The sequence below is a fragment of the Oryctolagus cuniculus genome, chromosome 2, assembly GCF_964237555.1.
Source record: "Oryctolagus cuniculus chromosome 2, mOryCun1.1, whole genome shotgun sequence".
NCBI lineage: Eukaryota > Metazoa > Chordata > Mammalia > Lagomorpha > Leporidae > Oryctolagus > Oryctolagus cuniculus.
The window spans coordinates 172,283,144-172,300,774 of record NC_091433.1 but is presented as its reverse complement, the minus strand read 5'-3'; the positions used below and the strand labels follow the sequence as shown (position 1 = coordinate 172,300,774).

At 46.4% G+C, this 17,631-nt stretch overlaps 1 protein-coding gene across 1 annotated transcript in view; it reads right to left on the bottom strand.

Annotated features, from left to right (window-relative positions):
* Positions 1 to 15,039: 15,039 nt before the first annotated feature.
* Positions 15,040 to 17,631, bottom strand: part of LOC138843257 (calpain-13-like) — a 64,768-nt gene continuing 62,176 nt past the window's right edge. Inside the window, exon 24 of the mRNA XM_070069724.1 lies at positions 15,040 to 15,584. The gene's annotated coding sequence lies outside the window, so the exon portion shown is untranslated. The remainder of the gene's footprint in view (positions 15,585 to 17,631) is intronic.

The following is a 17,631-nucleotide window of genomic DNA, read 5'->3' as shown; positions in this document are numbered from 1 at the left end:
TGTCCTTAATGTGTTGTCCAATGTGATATAATGCTACAACTAGTACTGCAACAGTATTTTACACTTTGTGTTTCTGTGTGGGTGCAAACTCTTGAAATCTTTACTTAATATGTACTAAATCGAACTTCTGTATATAAAGATAATTGAAAATGAATCTTGATGTGAATGGAATGGGAGAGGGAGTGGGAAATGGGAAGGGTGAGAGTGGGAGGGAAATTATGGGGGAGGGAAAGCCATTGTAATCCAAAACTGTACTTTGGAAATTTATATTTACTAAATAAAAGTTAAAAAAAGAACAAAATCCATCTATATTCTGATTATAAGAAACATACCTCACTAATAAACACAGACTGAAAGGGAAAGGATGAAAACAGATACTCCTTAGAAATAAAAAATGGAAAATGGAAATAAAATTGAGCAGGTGTAGCTATTCTCATATTAGACAAAGTAGACTTTAAGACAAAACTGTTTAAAAAGACAAATAAGGCAATTATATAATTAGTAAGGATCAATTCAATAGGAAGATGTGATTATAATAAATGTATATGAATCAATGCTAGGGCACCCAGCTATTTAAAACAAATGTTAATGGAGACATATGCTCCAATACAATAAAACTGTATACACCACTTTCAACCATGGAGAGATCATGCAGATAAAAAATCGACAAAGAAACAACAGAACTAATCTACATTATTGACCAAATGGAGCTAATAGATATATACAGTACATCTCACCCCACAGGGGCAGAAAGTGCTTTCTTTTCATCAGTGTATGAAATATTCTGTAGCACAGGCCATGTACTAGGCCATAGAAGAAGTCTTGGCAAATTGAAAAAACTAAGTCATACCATGTATGTTTCTGACCACAATTGAATGAAGCTGAAATGAACAACATAAGAAACTCTATAAGTATGCAAACCCCTGGAGACAGAACACGTTGCTGAAGGAACAGTGGGTCATAAAATAAATCACAGGGGAAAACAAAAAATTCTTGAAATGAATGAAAATGACAACACAACACACCAACACGTATGGGATACAGCCGAAGCAGTGTTAAGAAGAAAGCTTATAGCAATCAGTGCCTACATCAAGAAATTGGAAATGCCTATTAAGGACCTAGAAAAAGAACAAACCAAAGCCAAAATCAGTATGAGGAAAGAAAGAATACAATTCAAAGTAGAAATAAATAAAAATGAAGTAGCAAAAACATTGAAAATCAGTGAAATGCAGAGCTAGTTTTAAAAAAAATAAATAAAATTGATAAACCCTTGGCCCAACTAACAAATAAGGGACTAGACTCAAGTTAATAAAATCAGAGATGAAAAAGGAGACGTTACATCTGATACCCAGAAATAAAAAGAATCATCATGAAGTATTACAAACAGCTATCTGCCATAAAATTGGAAAATCTAGAAGAATTGGATAGATTTCTGGACACATACAATTTACCAAAATTGAGGAATGAAGACACAGAAAACCTGAATAGAGCAATAACCAAGGCTGAGATTGAATCAGTAATAAAGAGCTTCCCATCAAAGAAAAAAAACCAGAACTTCCTGTTTTTCACGGCTGAATTCTACCAAACTTTGATGAAGCACTGATTCCAATTCTTCTTAAACTATTCAAAAAAAAAAAAATTGAAAGAGAGAAAACCCTCCTAAATTCTTTCTATAAGGTCAGCATTACCTTAATTCCAAAACCAGAAAAAGATACAACAAAAAAGATAACTATAGATCAATATTCCTGATAAACAAAGGAGTAAAAATCCTTAACAAAATACTAGCTAATAGAATTCAACAACACATCAAAAAGATCACTCATCCAAACCAACTAGAATTTATCCTAGGAATGTGGGGATGGTTCAACACACACAAATCAATAAATGTGATACATCACATTAACAAAATGAAGAATAGAGATCATATGATAATCTCAATAGATGCACAGAAAGTATTTGAAGGCCAGCACCATGGCTCAATAGGCTAATTCTCTGCCTGTAGTGCTGGCACACTGGGTTCTAGTCCCAGTCGAGGCACTGGATTCTGTCCTGGTTGCTCCTCTTCCAGTCCAGCTCTCTGCTGTGGCCTGGGAGTACAGTGGAGGATGGCCCAAGTCCTTGGGCCCTGCACCCGCATGGGAGACCAGGAGAAGCATCTGGCTCCTGGCTTTGGATCAGTGTGGTGTGCTGGCTGCAGCGTGCCAGCTGCAGCAGCCGTTGAGGGGTGAGCCAATGGAAAAGGAAGACCTTTCTCTTTGTCTCTCTCTCTCTCAATGTCCACTCTGCCTGTCAAAAAAAAGTATTTGATAAAACACAACATACATCATGTAAAAAAACCTTTAAAAACTGGGCACAGAAGGAACATACCTCAACACAACACAGTCAAGGCAATATATGACAAACTCACAGCCGCCATCATATTGTAGGGAAACAGCTGGAGGCATTTCCACTGAATCCTGGACTAGACAAGAATACCTACTCTCATGATTATTATTCAATATAGTTCTGGAAGTTTTAGCCAGAGTCATTGGGGAAGAAAAAATCAAAGAAATGCAAATTGGAAAGGAGGAAGTAAAAATACCCCTATTTGGAGATGACATGATCCTATATACAGGGAAAGCAAAATCTCCACTAGGCAACTAATGGAATTCATAAAAGAATAACAATTCAATGGTTGAAAGGGAACTTATATAGTCAGTTCCATTCAAAATAGCTACAAACACATTAAATATCCTGGATAAATTTAATGACAAATGTGAAACATTTCTACAATGAAAATTAGAAAACATTAAGGAAAGAAATGTAACACACAAAAAATGGAAAAATCTTCCACATTTGTGGATGAGAAGAATTAGCATCACCAAAATGTCCATGCTACCCTAAGGGATTTATAGCTTCAATGTGCTCCCAATCAAAATACCAAGAAAATTCTTCTCATATCTAGAATAGAATGACCCTAAATTCACATGGAAACACAAGAAATCCCAAATAGCCAAAGTGATCTTAAACAATAAAAACAAAGCAGGAGACATCAGAATGTCAGATTTCAAGACATGCTATAGGACTGTTATAATCAAAAGAACCTGATACTGGCACAAAAATAGACATGTGGACCAATGGAACAGAGTATACATCCTAGGAACTAATACACACATCTACAAGCAACTAAGGAGTTAAAATCACTACTCCCTGGAGAAAGGATAGTCTCTTCAACAAATGGGAAAATTGGATCTCTGCATGAAGTATGAAACAAGACCCCTACCTTAACCCCTTTACAAAAATCAAGGATCTAAAGCTTTTAAATTACTATTTTAAAAGACATTGACATAGGCAAAGACTTCTTGAATGAGACCCCAAATGTACAGGCAATAAAAGCAAAAATGGACAAATGGGATTACATCAAGCTAAGAAGCTTCTGCACAGCAAAGGAGACATTCAACAAAGAGGTAACTGACAGCATTGGAAAAACATTTGTTAACTAAGCATCTGATAAAATATTAATATCCAGAAGATATTAGACACTCAAGAGACTTAACAACAAAATAAACAATCCAGTTAAGAAACAGGCAGAGGACATAAACATACATTTTTTGAAGGATGAAATACAAATGGCCAACACACGTAGGAAAAATGCTCAGGATCACTAGATATCAGCAAAACGATGATGAGAAGTCACCTCACCCCAGTTAGAATGGCTATCATCCAAAAGTCAAAAAGAAACAAATGCTGGTGAGGATGTGGGGAAAAAGGTACCTTAATATGCTGTTGGTGGGAATGTGAATTGGTACAATCATTATGGAAGACAATACGGAGATTCCTCAGAGACCTAACGATAGATCTATCATATGATCCAGCCATCCCACTCCTGGGAATGTACTCAAAGGAAACAGTCACCCATCCCCTGTGTTTATGGCAGCTCAATTCACAACAGCTAGTTTATGGAGTCTGCCTGGATGTCTACCAAGTGATGACTGGGTAAAGCAAATTGTGCTATATACACACAACAGGACACTACACAGCCATAAAAAAGAAAATCCTGTCTTTTTCAAGAAATTGGATGCAGCTGGAGACCATTATGCTTAGTGAAATACGTCAGACCCACAATGACAAATATCATGTTTTCTCTGGTTTGTGACAGTCAACATATTCAGTACAAAAAATTTAATTCATATGAGTGAAATTCACATTTTGGGGTTTGATTGCTGTTTATAGTCCTTGTCTATACTCCTGCTGAATAGTGGTCTTCTTACTTTTTACTTGTTGAACCCTTTACTTACTGAGTTAAGCCTATGAAGTAAATTTAAAATGTTATCGCGGCTGGTGCTGCGGCTCAATAGGCTAATCCTCTGCCTGCGGCACCGGCACACCAGGTTCTAGTCCTGGTCAGGGCACCAGATTCTGTCTCAGTTGCCCCTCTTCCAGTCCAGCTCTCTGCTGTGGCCCGGGAGTGCAGTGGAGGATGGCCCAAGTGCTTGGGCCCTGCTCCCACATGGGAGACCAGGAGAAGCACCTGGCTCCTGCCTTCGGATCAGTGCAGTACGCTGGCTGCAGCGGCCATTGAGGGGTGAACCAACGGTAAAGGAAGACCTTTTCTCTGTCTCTCTCTCTCTCACTGTCCACTCTGCCTATCAAAAAATAAATAAATAAAAAATACAATGTTATTGCAAAAATTCAAAAGCAAGGTAGCAAGCAGGAGGGATGCAGAGAGGGAAGGAAGTATCATTATTTCTTAGAATTCTGTCTATGAACCACATGAAATCTGTTCCCTTTGTTTTAATAAAAATTAAATTAGTAATTAAAAGCAGCGATGTGGGGCTGGAGAGGGAGAGAATGAAATCTTCCCGTCCTCAGTCCTCTGCAGAGCAAAGCAGCCTGAGCCTGCTGTGGAAGCCCACACCAGGCCCCAGGAGCCACCCACAGACCAGCTCAGCCACACAGTGGTTTCCTGTCTTCTCATGTTACTTCTAATGTCAAGTGTCTTCATCCAGTTCAAAGGATAATAGATGAGATTATGGGATGTGAGAGGAACACAACATACAGCCTGGCACCGAGCTGGCATGGAGCCCATGCTCTTACTACTCAGGTCTTCTGTGTATCATTTCATAATACTGGACCTGAACCCTGTGCAAACACAGCGTCTGTGCCCACCAGTGCAAGATTAGCACTCAACAGTAGAGGGTGCTAAAGGCCAACCCAAGAAAGAGCCCCTCCCCTGGCTCCCTAGTTCCCTTTCTCTCCCTATGATGAGACAGAGGAGCATGTAGGTTGCCCTCTCCAATGGGTGTCACTGGCACCCAGCAAGCGGCCCCTTGGGCCCTAGCTCCAATCCATGGCACCTCCATGGGCTGCTCCACTATCCAATGGCCTGCAGCTATACTTGTTCCAACAAGATCTATATCTTGTTAAGTTCTCAGTACTTCCCGTGGTAGCACCCTCAGCTACTGTGATGACAGCTGCGTGCTGAGTGTACTATTCCTGTAGTCTGTGGAGTCCTCTCTTGCTCCTTTTAGAACGTAAACACATCTTACCAGTTTATAATTCCTTATGTGACACTTCCTGCTTTTTAAAGGGTTATTTGAGGGAGAGGGAGAGGGAGAGGGGGAGGGGGAGGGAGAGGGAGAGGGAGAGGGAGGGAGGCGGGAGAGAGTGATGGAGGGAGGCAGGAGAGAGCCAGTGAGCATGAACACCACCATTAGCTGGTTCAGTCCCCAGACAGCCTACAACAGTGAGAGCACTGAAGCCAGGAGCCAGCAACTCAGTCTAGGTCTCTTATGGGTGGCAGGAGCCCTGTTACTTGAGCCATCACCCTTAGCTCCAAGGATCCACATTAGCAGGAAGCTGGTGTTGGGAGCTGGAACTGGAGCTGGGAATTGAACCCTGGTCCTCCACTGTGGAATGCATGTGTCCTGGCCTGCAGGTTAACAGCCGACCTAAATGCCTGTCCCTCTATTGCACTGTCTATGTTTAACTGGCTAGTGTGATTACTTGTTTCTCTACTAGATCTTAATACATCGTGTTTAAAAATGGCTGTTCTCCTTTTCCCCACCTCTGGACGAGTCTGTTTGCATACATTATTCAGTGACAAGGGAAATCACCATGCACCTCCTGAAACCATGGCAGCTCCAGAAACTGCATCCCAGTGTGAACGAATGACTTGGCTCCTCAAGGGATCCGGGTCTTACCTGTGACTCTTCTTGAGCGATGGCTTGGGGAAGGCTCGGAGGGGTGAGAGTGGAGGAAATCCACACAGTTGCCTCGGGCGTCTCTGCAGTTTGCAAGTGGGAAGGCACCAAGGTTTCTGCAGGAATCTTGCAGTGCTGAAAGCGGCACTGTGAGACGAGTGAGTAAACAACAAACGCTGGTGATCAGAAACATGGCCAAGAGGCGGGAGCCCAGCTATCCCAGGAGAAGAATACCGGGGGGCTCAGGAAAGTCCCAACACACTCGACACACACTCGACTCTGTCCTCCACCAAGCTCAGTCCCTGGGCCCTGGGGAAGGTTCTGGAGCCTCAGTTCACACCCCCTGTCCATGCTCTGCATAGAGAGTAAGCTTAGTTAAGGGAATCCATCTGCACTGTTCTTCAGATCCACCTGAACACTACGGACCCCACGCGTAGGTAAGACCCTGGTACCCAAAATGGCAAAACCTGTGACCACACTGCCCTCAACAAGAAACTAGCAAAGCAGGCTTCTGTCTGCCTGCCTCTCTTTCTCCTCCCCCACCTTGGCCACCGCTGGGTTGGATGCAGACCTTGGCATAGAATGGCTGAACCCTGGGGTCCTGCTTCCTGGCTGTGTGGACAGGGATGGACGACCCTGTGGGTGGCACCCCTGGCCCCTGTGCTGAACCCTCTGTGTCGTAGGGATCTCCTGCTTCCATGCGGGCCTAGAACCTCTGACCATGGAAGTCATGTCTGGAGTTAGAGGAGGAGACAGTGGCTCAGGCCCAGTGACAATGGAAGCAGCTGACCAGGGTGAGACGGAGAAGCAGTGGCAGGGCTGCGATCGCACTCGGGGTTGATTTGGTGTTGCCAGTTTAACCACAGGAGGACCGGACTTGCTGTAGGCTTCTGGTCTACAGTGTTGGGGCAGGGCTGGGCTGTGATTAGTGGAGATGGCCACTGGGTGGCAGTGTCGCACCACTGTGATTTGCACCATACCCTGTGTCCTCCCTCGGGCCATGTCAGTGCTGGCTCTAGCCAATACATTTGTCAGAAACTTCAGAGAGAAGCAGCACCTCCCAGGCTGAGGGAAGAGAGCTCTGTTAGCCGGCGGCCCCAGGAGTGTGGGTTCCCAGTTGCTGCATTGCTGGGGGCTCTTTCTGGCTCCTCATTGCTGCCCCCACCCCATGTTGGCTGAGATTAGATCAGAATCTGTTAGGACCTGGCTTCCCAACTTTGTGATCTGAGAGATGCATCAGTCCAGGCCTTTCATTTTTAGATATGGCAGCACAGCTGCAGAAGGTCACTTCCCCTGAGGACACACAGCCGGCTGGAGGCAGAAACAGGACTTGAAACGTAGAAGCCAAGGTCCTTGCTCAGTGCTCTGTCCAGTCCTATCATTATACTACACATGCTCAGTCCATTCTCTCTGCATTGGTGGAGACGCTGTGGCTGAACACAGCTGGAAACTCTTAATCACCTAGGATGACACCACATGGTGTGTGGGGACCACAGCCGGGGGACTGTTTGCTTCCTCTTGGACCAGGGTGCTTGCACTCTTTATTCAAACACTGGCAGAAGTGAGGTGAGGAGTCAGTCACACAGACAGGAGGGCTCCAATGGTGGGAACTCGGGCTGGGCTGACAAGAGGCGCCACACTGGCCAAACCTTTGGAAGGTGAATGATCTGAAGCTGCAACAGTGGTGACCACCAGGGGGCAGTGTTTTATCGCATTCTCCTTGGTCCAAGGGAAGCTTGTCCAGGGGCTGAAGAAAGTAAATCCTTTTAGGAAATGGAGTGGTGTGTAACGTAAGAGCCGTAGTGCAGAAGAGAAAGACGTGTCAGTCTGGGTTGGCCCTCCGCCGACCGTCCAGAGTGGCTCAGAGCTCTAGATACCCTCTGTGGGAACTTGGTGCTCTCAGAAAGAACAGTCCAGAATGTTGTTAGAGATGCCCCAGGCAATGTGGTCCCAAAACAGGCCCCCTTGCCCTCCTCCGTCCTGCACTGGTACAAAGCTGGGCCACTAGCCCCCTGTACACCCATCTTCTCTGACAGCTGTGTCCCGCGGCCGAGCTCGGCATCGACCCTTCTGCTGGGATGTTCAGCACTCGGGGCTTGGTTAATCAACCTTGTCAGAGTGATGGATTCTTCTAGGATTATTGCTCAATTAGCTTGTTTAGTAGCTTGTTTAGAGGGGAAAACCAGCCAGGACATTGGTTCTTTGGGAGCTGCAAGGAAGGAAGGGATTTGGGGTGTGGCGAGGCCTCCAAGGGGCAGGCCTTACCCTGGACTTCACTGTGTCTTTCCAAGTTATCCTGGATGCTTCAGCCCAAACTGCCCTTATCCATGGGGATGCAGGAGCAGTGATCCCCAGAATTTCACTGAGGCACACGCCTGTTCTGGGAGCTTGTAGGAAGGCAAATTCCCAGACTGGCTTTCTGAACTAGAACTCGTGAAGATTTTTTGAAAAAGATTTATTTTATTTGAAAGTCAGAGTGAGAGAGAGAGGGAGAGAGAGAGAGAGAGATCTTCTATCCACTCGTTCATTCTGCAAAAGGCTGCAATGGCCAGGGCTAGACCAGCCCAAAGCCACATGCCAGGAGCTTCACCCAGGTCTCCCACGTGGATGGTAGAGGCCCAAATACTTGGGCCATCCTCTGAAGCTTTTCCCAAGTCATTAGCAGGAAGCTGGATCAGAAGCGGAGCAGCCGGGACAGAAACTGGCACCCTTATGGGATGCCGGCACTGCAGGCAGCAGATTGATCCATCACGCCACAGCGCCAGCCCCTGAGGATATCTTAAATCATTTCATTTCAGGTGCACAATAAAATTGAGAGCTGCAGGCCCAGAGGGTTGAGGTTAGAGGAGCTGGACAAGTCAGCATTTCCATGGGGCATGGATTTCACAGCCTGGGTGCCGTCGCCGACACTCCCAGCAGCACCCACAGAGGCTCTTCTGCTTCCTTCTCTTTTGATCTTTTGTTCTCCATCTCTCCCTTTCTGTCAACGTCATTCCAGGCCACATCCCACTGGTCTGTGTCTGTTTTCTTCCTTCTCCCACTCTAGCGCCATCTGCTGGCCTTTCCTCCTGTCCCTCCACTTTGCTCTTTCCTCTGGGCTGGCTACTGCCATTAGGCCCCCTGCACCCCTCGTACTCCATTCCAGAGCTCTGCAGTGTGGCAGGGGCTGGGGGCCTGGGCTCTCCCCTGGGCAGGAGACAGTCCCAGATGCACTTCACGAGGGAGGCTCTGGGAGGCAGGGAACTGCTCTGCCCCATGGATGCGGATTCAACCGGCACAGACGGGGCCTGGCCCAATCCCTGGGCCGCTTGCCACTGACCTGAGGCCTTTCTTGCCTGCTGGTAGCCCAGGCCCCAGAAGGAGCGTGGTCACATATCCTGGCTCGCCAAGCAGGGGACCGGGAGACAAAGCGGCCTGGTCCAGGCTTTGCTGGGAGTCTGACCCTCTGGCCATTTCAAAGCCAAACAAGAGGGACTCGGCTCTGCGAGGATGGGATGATGCACACTTGGCTGCCGCCCCAGTGGCTGCCAGTTGGATGGCCGTGCTTGCTGTGCGCACACCAGACGATCCACTTCAGAACACTGACCTTGTTCCTGGTGTGGCTGTGCACCCCGCGACACCCCCTGACGCCCTCTGCTCAGAGAGTGGCACACGGGAAGGTCCCCATGGTCCTGCCCTTTTGGCCAACGCATTTGCAAGGATTCCCCCACTCGGCAGATGCTTCCAGAAATCACCTCCAAAATTGCGAAGTCTCCCGAGTCGGGTCTGACCTGCTCATTCTCAGGAACCTCTTCTGCCCGCCGGGGCCATGACCTCCAGAGCCTGCTGACCACTGCATGGCTGACGGGGGCCGAGCGCCACCTGCCTTGCTGGCTGCCTTCCCCTCCCCCGCTGTATTGCTGAGCCACACTCAGACCTCTCTTGTCACGGGGAGGCCTCCATGGAAAACATGTCTTGTTTAGCCACTTGGCTGTGAAACAATCAGGATTCAGACACTGGGGAGAGTGATTTCTTTTTTTAAATAAAAAAGGTAATTGACATAACAATTATACATATTTATGGGATATCACAGATGTTTCAGTGCATACAGACATTGTATAATGTTCAAATCAGGGCAAGCATATCTCACGTCGCAAACATTTATCATTTCCTTGTTGCAAAAACATTCAGTATCTTTTCTTCTAGCTTTTTGAACCACATAACGCACTGTTGTTCGCGACAGTCGCCCACTGTGTGACAGCACAGCAGCAGTTCCTGCCCCTGTCTCGCGGTAACTTAGTGCCGCTGACCGTCTTCGCCCACTCCTCCCCCTCCCCCGGCTGCCCAGCCTCTGCTGACCCCCATTCTACTCTCAGCTGCTATGAGATCAGCTGTTTTAGTTGCCACAGATGAGTGACATCGTGCAGTACCGGTCTTTTTGAGCTCGGTTCACTCCACTCAGCACGATGTCCCCAGGTCCACCTCTGCTGTTGCAAATGACAGGATGGCATCCTTTCCAGGGCAAGGGTGCACCACATGTCCACCAGGGCGTGGGTGCTAAGACTGCTGTGTTACTTGCTGATGAGAGTGTGATTATCTGCTAACGGCCCCAGTCATGTGTCACCCACAGCTCCCCAAGGGCAAACTGGCTCATTCTGGCTCTCCCAAGAAATGGATATAACTGATGGGGGGGGGGTGACTGGAGCTTCTCCCCTCCTTTCTCACACACAGAAGGCTATTTCCTGTGTCATTGTCTAGGGAGTCCAGGCTGTTGTCCCGAAGTGCTCAGGTGACCTGCCAGGTGGTCTTGGGCTTGCTGGAGCCGGACCTGGCCAAAGGCAAGGCCCACAGCCCTGGAAGGTCACTGCTTTATGGGGCTGGTTTAGCGACCTCACAGCCACCAGGGACCACGGACACCCCTGGAGTAGGAGCCAGCTTCTCCAGCGCTCACTGTGGGTGAGTCCTGGAGACAGACAGGACATTCCCGTGCAGAAGGCACAGGGTGAGTGAGAAACTTCCTTCCTTTGAGGGACCACCGAGGCCGCTCTGGACAATCCCGCAGCACAGCGAGCACAGCCTTCTGCACTCCTACTGCAAGGCTGACCGGCGCCACCACCCCAGAGGTCCCCCAGGGAGTGGGAATGGCCCACCCCCTTCCTCAGGATTCCTTGGAGGACATCTCCCCAGCGGCTCTGCCCTGGCTCCAGCCCGAGCCCAAGCCACAGGCAATTCATGCACCTTGAGGGCCAGCAGCAGCACGGAGGGAAAGTCGGGAGCAGGCACTCCTCCCTTACCCCAGGCCAGGGTCAGGGGCCAGGCCAGGGGCAGCTGTAACAGCAGCGGCTTCTCTGCCTGAGCCAGGCTGCAAGGCGCTGCCTGCGGACTTCCACCCTGGCGTGGCTTTTCTCAGGTGCATGGGGCTGCGTTAGGTGACGTCTCTCATACAGATGCTACCTTTCTGTAACTATAATCTTCTGACTTCCCTGTCCCTGGTGTACAAAAGCAGCCCTGGCTCTTGTTTCCTCTCTCCCTCCCTCCCTCCCTCCTGAGTCATAAAATCTTGTCTCTGGCTATTTGCTAGTTTACTTATTACTTCCTAAAATGTTGGTCTAATGTACATAATTGAAAAACTCAGATAGTATTACAAGGCATGAAGGTAAAACAGAACTCCTCTCTCCCATTCCTGCTCTAAATTTCTCTCCCCAAACTGTCTTCTGATGTGCTGCCTCCATTTTTTTCTAAATAAGATGCTTACACAGCTAATATTTGACATGTCGATTTTCAATGCCTATTGATTTTTATGATGGAAGATGGGGCTAGGGTGCTCTTCACCTAGTTTCCTATCTGTATCTTTTCTTGCTCCATTCTTCTAATGTACTTGTATCACATTTTTGTTAAACCAATATTAATTTTTATTTTGTTACAATTATGTATGTACTGTTCGCTGAGTGAAGAAATAGTGTAAGATCACACTGCCTTTCTTTCATAATTCTTTGTTCTTCCACAGTTAAAAATTACCTCATTTTTTTGCCTGCATAGTCTTTCATTATCTTAATAATTCTTTCAACACTCTGCAACAGAATTTCAAAACCCTCATGAGCAGTATTTTTCCTATCATTAAGCAAACTGATAAATGATTGGTTCCATTTTCCCAGCTATCACCCCTCGGAACAGCCTGCTCCTCACATTCCTCTCCTGTCTCTACTGTTGGGCCATGACTTTCCTGGTTTCCAGCTGTTCCCTTCCTGATTTACGTCCTTAGAGTGTAAGTGTCATTCTCTCAGTTGGTTACCCTTCTGTTCCAACACCAACCCCAGAAGGCTGGACACCCTGGCCTCGCCTGTAACCACCAGCTCTGTGTTTGTGAATGGGGTTGGGGGTTTTCACACTGCCAATGGAAAATCCAGACTCCAGCCCTCAACTCAACCTGCACAGCAGTTTGACTCAAACTTCTGACAGTCTTGTCTGCCCCTTGGTGTCAGTCTTCAACCCAAATTTGACTCAAGTGTCTCAAAGAATTTCTCTGGTCCAAAGAGTGGGAGAGATGGATGTATTGGGACAGAGGCAGGTGCACTCTAGAAAAATCTACTGTTGGTGATCAGCAAGATCAAGGCCACTGTGGCCCACATTTTACCTTCATGTAGGTTAGAAGGTGGTCCTTTCCTCAAGAGACTTTATTTCTGTGTCGTGGGAAGTTGTTAAACCATGAATTCTGTTGGAGTAAGGTGCTCCACTGCTGCATGAACAGTACGTAACCGTGGTCGTGGATGATATCAGCCCACCTGTCAACAGTATGGAACTGGCAGTACATTAAACCTCTAGACTCTAATCAATACAGACCAGCACAGCTTCAAATGTCTGAGGAGCACATACCAATGCACTGAGTATTAGCATTTTAAAAATTACGATCTTGATGTTTTAACATCAGTATTGCCTTCAATGTGGCAATGGTGCTTTGTTCAGGAAGCAATGGAATTCAATGGGAGGAGAGGATGGGTTGTTCAGCCTAGTTGCACCTACCCATTTCCCAAGCTAACAAGTCAGAGAGGAGAAGATGGGTTGAGGATGAGACCCAGAGAGAAGTCTTCTCACAATGGACGCATACCCCAACTTGCCCAGCGAGTCCAAGGGCAGGTCAAAGACCTTTCTTCGTAGTTTGTAGGGAATGAGCCAGAAGCAAAGTAGACTAGTGATACGGTTCCAATAACCCCAGTAACACGACTCCCTTAGCTCCTAAGACAAGCCTTAGTTTGTTCCAGTGACATTTTCTTGGACAGAGAACCAAAAATGAGGAGAGGGAATTCTTTGCATTGAGTGCTGGCCAACAGTGCAAGCCTCGCTGCTGCCTGAGAGTGATGGAAATCCTGGAAGAAAGGAGTCTGACTGTGAACCAGCAGAGCTTACATGTGCACCAAGCACAGCAAAGCAGGTCTCACAACTATGAGGCTGAACAGGTCAGATAGTGGTCTTCATCAGAGAACAGAGATTCTGACAGGTTACAGAGAGTAACAAGATAATCTTAGCCATCTGCTTCCCAGTACCCCAAGAGGGAAGAAAATAGAGAAACAGATAAAATACTGGGGAGACTTGGGTATAAAATAATATTTGTAAGAGTTAGGATGAGAACAAAACAGAAGAAGATACAAAGCTGAATAAATGATTTAATTCAGTCATTTGGGAAATGGTTTTATGGAATAATTTCTCTATGAAGGCACGTTGATTTTTTACTAAGGAGATATCAACAAGAAAGGGACTCATAAGCTCACAGTCTAGCCGGGGATACAGACATCAAACAGTAATTTGAAGTGTGTTAACTCAGCCAACTACAAATAGTAGAGAATGTCCTCAATCTGATAAATGCTATTTAGGAAAAACTCTCAGTTGACATCATACTCAGGATAATAAGGGCAGAGAAAGAGTAAAAGGAATTCAAATTGGAAAATATGAAAAATTATATCTATTTACAGATGACATGAGTTTGTATAGATGAAATTCTAAGGAATCCAGTACAATATTTGAACTAATCAATGAGCTTAGTAATGTTACAGGATGTCAGATCAATAGACAAAAATCTATTTTATTTCTAAACACTAGCAATGAATAACCAGGAAATGAAATTAAGGAAAAATTCCATTTATAATAGCATAAAAATAATATAATCCTTGAGAGTAAATTCAAGAATGAAGTACAAGATTCTACACTGAAAATCAGAAACATTATCAAAAACTAGAACTTTTTAAAAAAAAAAAAGTGGAGAAACATCCCATGTTCATGGATCAAAGGACTTTCACGGTGTGAAGCCATCAATGTTTCCCAGGTTACTTTATAAATTTAATGTGATCTCTATCAAAATCTCAGCCCACCAACACAGTTTTTTTGCATTAAGTGAGAAGTTGATCCTAAGAAATGATACATGTATGTGAATGCATGGAACCCAGAAAGCCAAAATAAACTGTGTGGGAGCAAACTGTTGAAATCCTTACTTAAGGTATACTAAGCTGATCTTCTGTATATTAAGATAATCGAAAATGAATCTTGATGTGAATGGAAGGGGAGAGGGAGTGGGAAAGGGGAGGGTTGTGGGTGGGAGGGACGGTATGGGGGGGGAAGCCATTGTAACCCATGAGTCGTACTTTGGAAATTTATATTCATTAAATAAAAGATTAAAAAAAAAAGTATTAGGGCCTCTGCTGCCCATGTGGGAGACCAGGATGGAGTTCTTCTACTGCTCTCTCTCTCTCTCATATCCTCCCTTTGCTTTTCAAATAAATAAAAATAACATTTTTATAAAAAGAAAAAAAAACTGGAAAAATAAACGAATCTGAAAGCTACTAGAAAAACAGAGAAAACAACGCATGTGTACCAGAATAAGGACAGACATTAGGACACATTTATTTTTTTTAAACAAATGCCAAGGCAATACAATGGGGGAAAATAATTTTTTTCAACAAGTGGTGCTGGAACAGCTGATTATCTGAATGCAAAACCATGATGTCAGACCCCTGCCTTATACCATGAACAAAAGCCACCTCAAAATAAATCACAGACCTAGGGATAAGAGCTAAACCATAAAACTTCTAGTAGAACAAAGGAGTAACTACTTGTGATTTGGGGTTATGCAATAATATCTTTTTAAAAATCAATCATCATAGTTTTTAATGTGGGGCAAGAAGAGTATATTAATGTTTACATGGTATGATTCAGTGAAGCAGAGCAGAGTGGGTCAAGGACCCGAGGCTGGGCAAAGCATGGAAAACAGATGGAAATAAAGACACACTCCTGTGGTGGGAGGGGAGCACGGCGGAGGGGCGCAGGTGCAGGCCAACGGGCAGGCAGGTGGGAGATGCTGCTCAATCTTGCGGTCCACACGGAAGACTCCAGATTTTTCATATAAGCAACGGGGAGACATTGAAGGGTTTTAACCTGTGAAATGGAAAGATTGCATTTGGAGTTTTAAATTTACACCCTGGCTGCCAGAATTTATTTCAGGGTTATGAGGGGTATAGGAAACTCAGACTGATAACCAGTGGAAATGTGAGGGGGGGGAGGAAGGGGGAGGAGGGGGAAAGAAGGAGGGGAAGAGGGAGGGAGAGGGGGAGAGGGAGAGAGAGGGGCAGAGGGAGGGGGGGACCTGCTCTCTGACACCACAGGGCAAGCTGGCCTGGTTATAGATGAAGGTGAGGAGGGGGGCCTGCTCTCTGACACCACAGGCAAGGGGGCCTGGTTATAGATGAAGGTGAGGAGGGGGTTCTGCTCTCTGACACCACAGGGCAAGGGGGCCTGGTTATAGATGAAGGTGAGGAGGGGGGCCTGCTCTCTGACACCACAGGGCAAGGGGGCCTGGTTATAGATGAAGGTGAGGAGGGGGGACCTGCTCTCTGACACCACAGGGCAAGGGGCCTGGTTATAGGTGAAGGTGAGGGGGGGCCTGCTCTCTGACACCACAGGGCAAGGGGGCCTGGTTATAGGTGATGGTGAGGGGGGGCCTGCTCTCTGACACCACAGGCAAGGGGGCCTGGTTATAGGTGAAGGTGAGCTTGTGGATGGGGAGGTGGAAGTTCCTCACCCCCCTGCTTCCAATTCTGCTGAGCGACCATGAGCCCAGAAGGAAAGCCTGTGCTTTAATAGGATAGAGCCAGAGCCTGGTGATTAAGGAGGGCACCGGGGGCAGCACTGGGAGGGGACCAAAACACCCATAGCTTGTATCTTCTACTTCCTCCTTATGCAGCCTTCAAAACAGAAAAGGTGGAAAAATTCATCAACAGGGAACTGGCCTCCCATATAGAGAAAAAGCTGATGAGAGAGAGTCCAGCCATTGCAAAAGTTCACACTTTCGGGACCTGTGTGCCAACTTAGCTTAAAGATATAATTGAGGAGTCATTCTTGATTCTAAAAATCATGCAGATTTTAATAGGCACAAAAACTTAGAGGTGGTTAAATATCCTGTTGCAAAGAAGGACTAAAAGAGGAATCTAAGAAAATAGAATGGACTTGAATTAACCATGATCTCTGTGATGTTTACTAACAGGAAGCACCACGAATCTATCAGGAAGTGTTTACGCTAAAATATTATCTCCTCATGGAGACGGTGTCTGTCTCCAGATTCCAAGCACATGACTGGGGGACCAGCACAGCGGCACAGCTTGGGATGCCCGTGTATCACTTCGGGAGTGCTGGTGTGAGTCCTGGTGGCTCTGCTTCCAAATCCAGCTCCCTGAAAAAGTGCCTGGAAAAGCAGTGGATCACAGTCCAAGTGCTTGGGTCCCTGCCATCCGCGTGGAAGATGGAAAGGTGTGCCAGCTCAGCCTTGGCTGCTGTGGGCATTGGGGGAGTGAACCCACAGATGGACGATCTCTTTCCATCTCTGTCCCCCCGCCCCGTCACTCTAACAAATAGGTTAATGAATCTTAAAAAAAAAAATACATGCTTGGGAGGGTCAACAAATGTTTAGAAATACATTCACGTTTCAGAGGTTATAGATCGCAGGACTGCTGTGTGGAGAGGGTACTCATCAAAGAAACACTGTTGCAGACGTAAGGTCACCAGCAGGTCCAAAGTGAGAACCAACACGGACAACTGGGGAAGGAAGGCTTTCGGGGAGGCAGCAGACATCCTCAGTATCTGAAGGCCTGGCACATCTGGTCTGTGATTCTACGGTGGTCCTGAGGGTGGAGCTAGAGGCATGGGTAGAGTGTTCTCTGGAAGCAGGTGTTGTCCCACAAGGAACCTTCAACATCTGGAGATGTCCAACAGGGGAGAGCATGCACTACTGGGCTCCCCAGTCACAGAGGAGCCTAGAAGAGTCTGTTGGGGCTTCTACTACTGCAGGGGAGCAGTGTGGACTACGTAATTGTAGGGTGTATCCCAGGCAAACCAATGTGGAGAAAATGAGAGAGTGTGCTAATTCTTCAGTACACACATACAAGAGGTATGAACACAGACTACTACAGATGGATGTGGTCGGTCCACT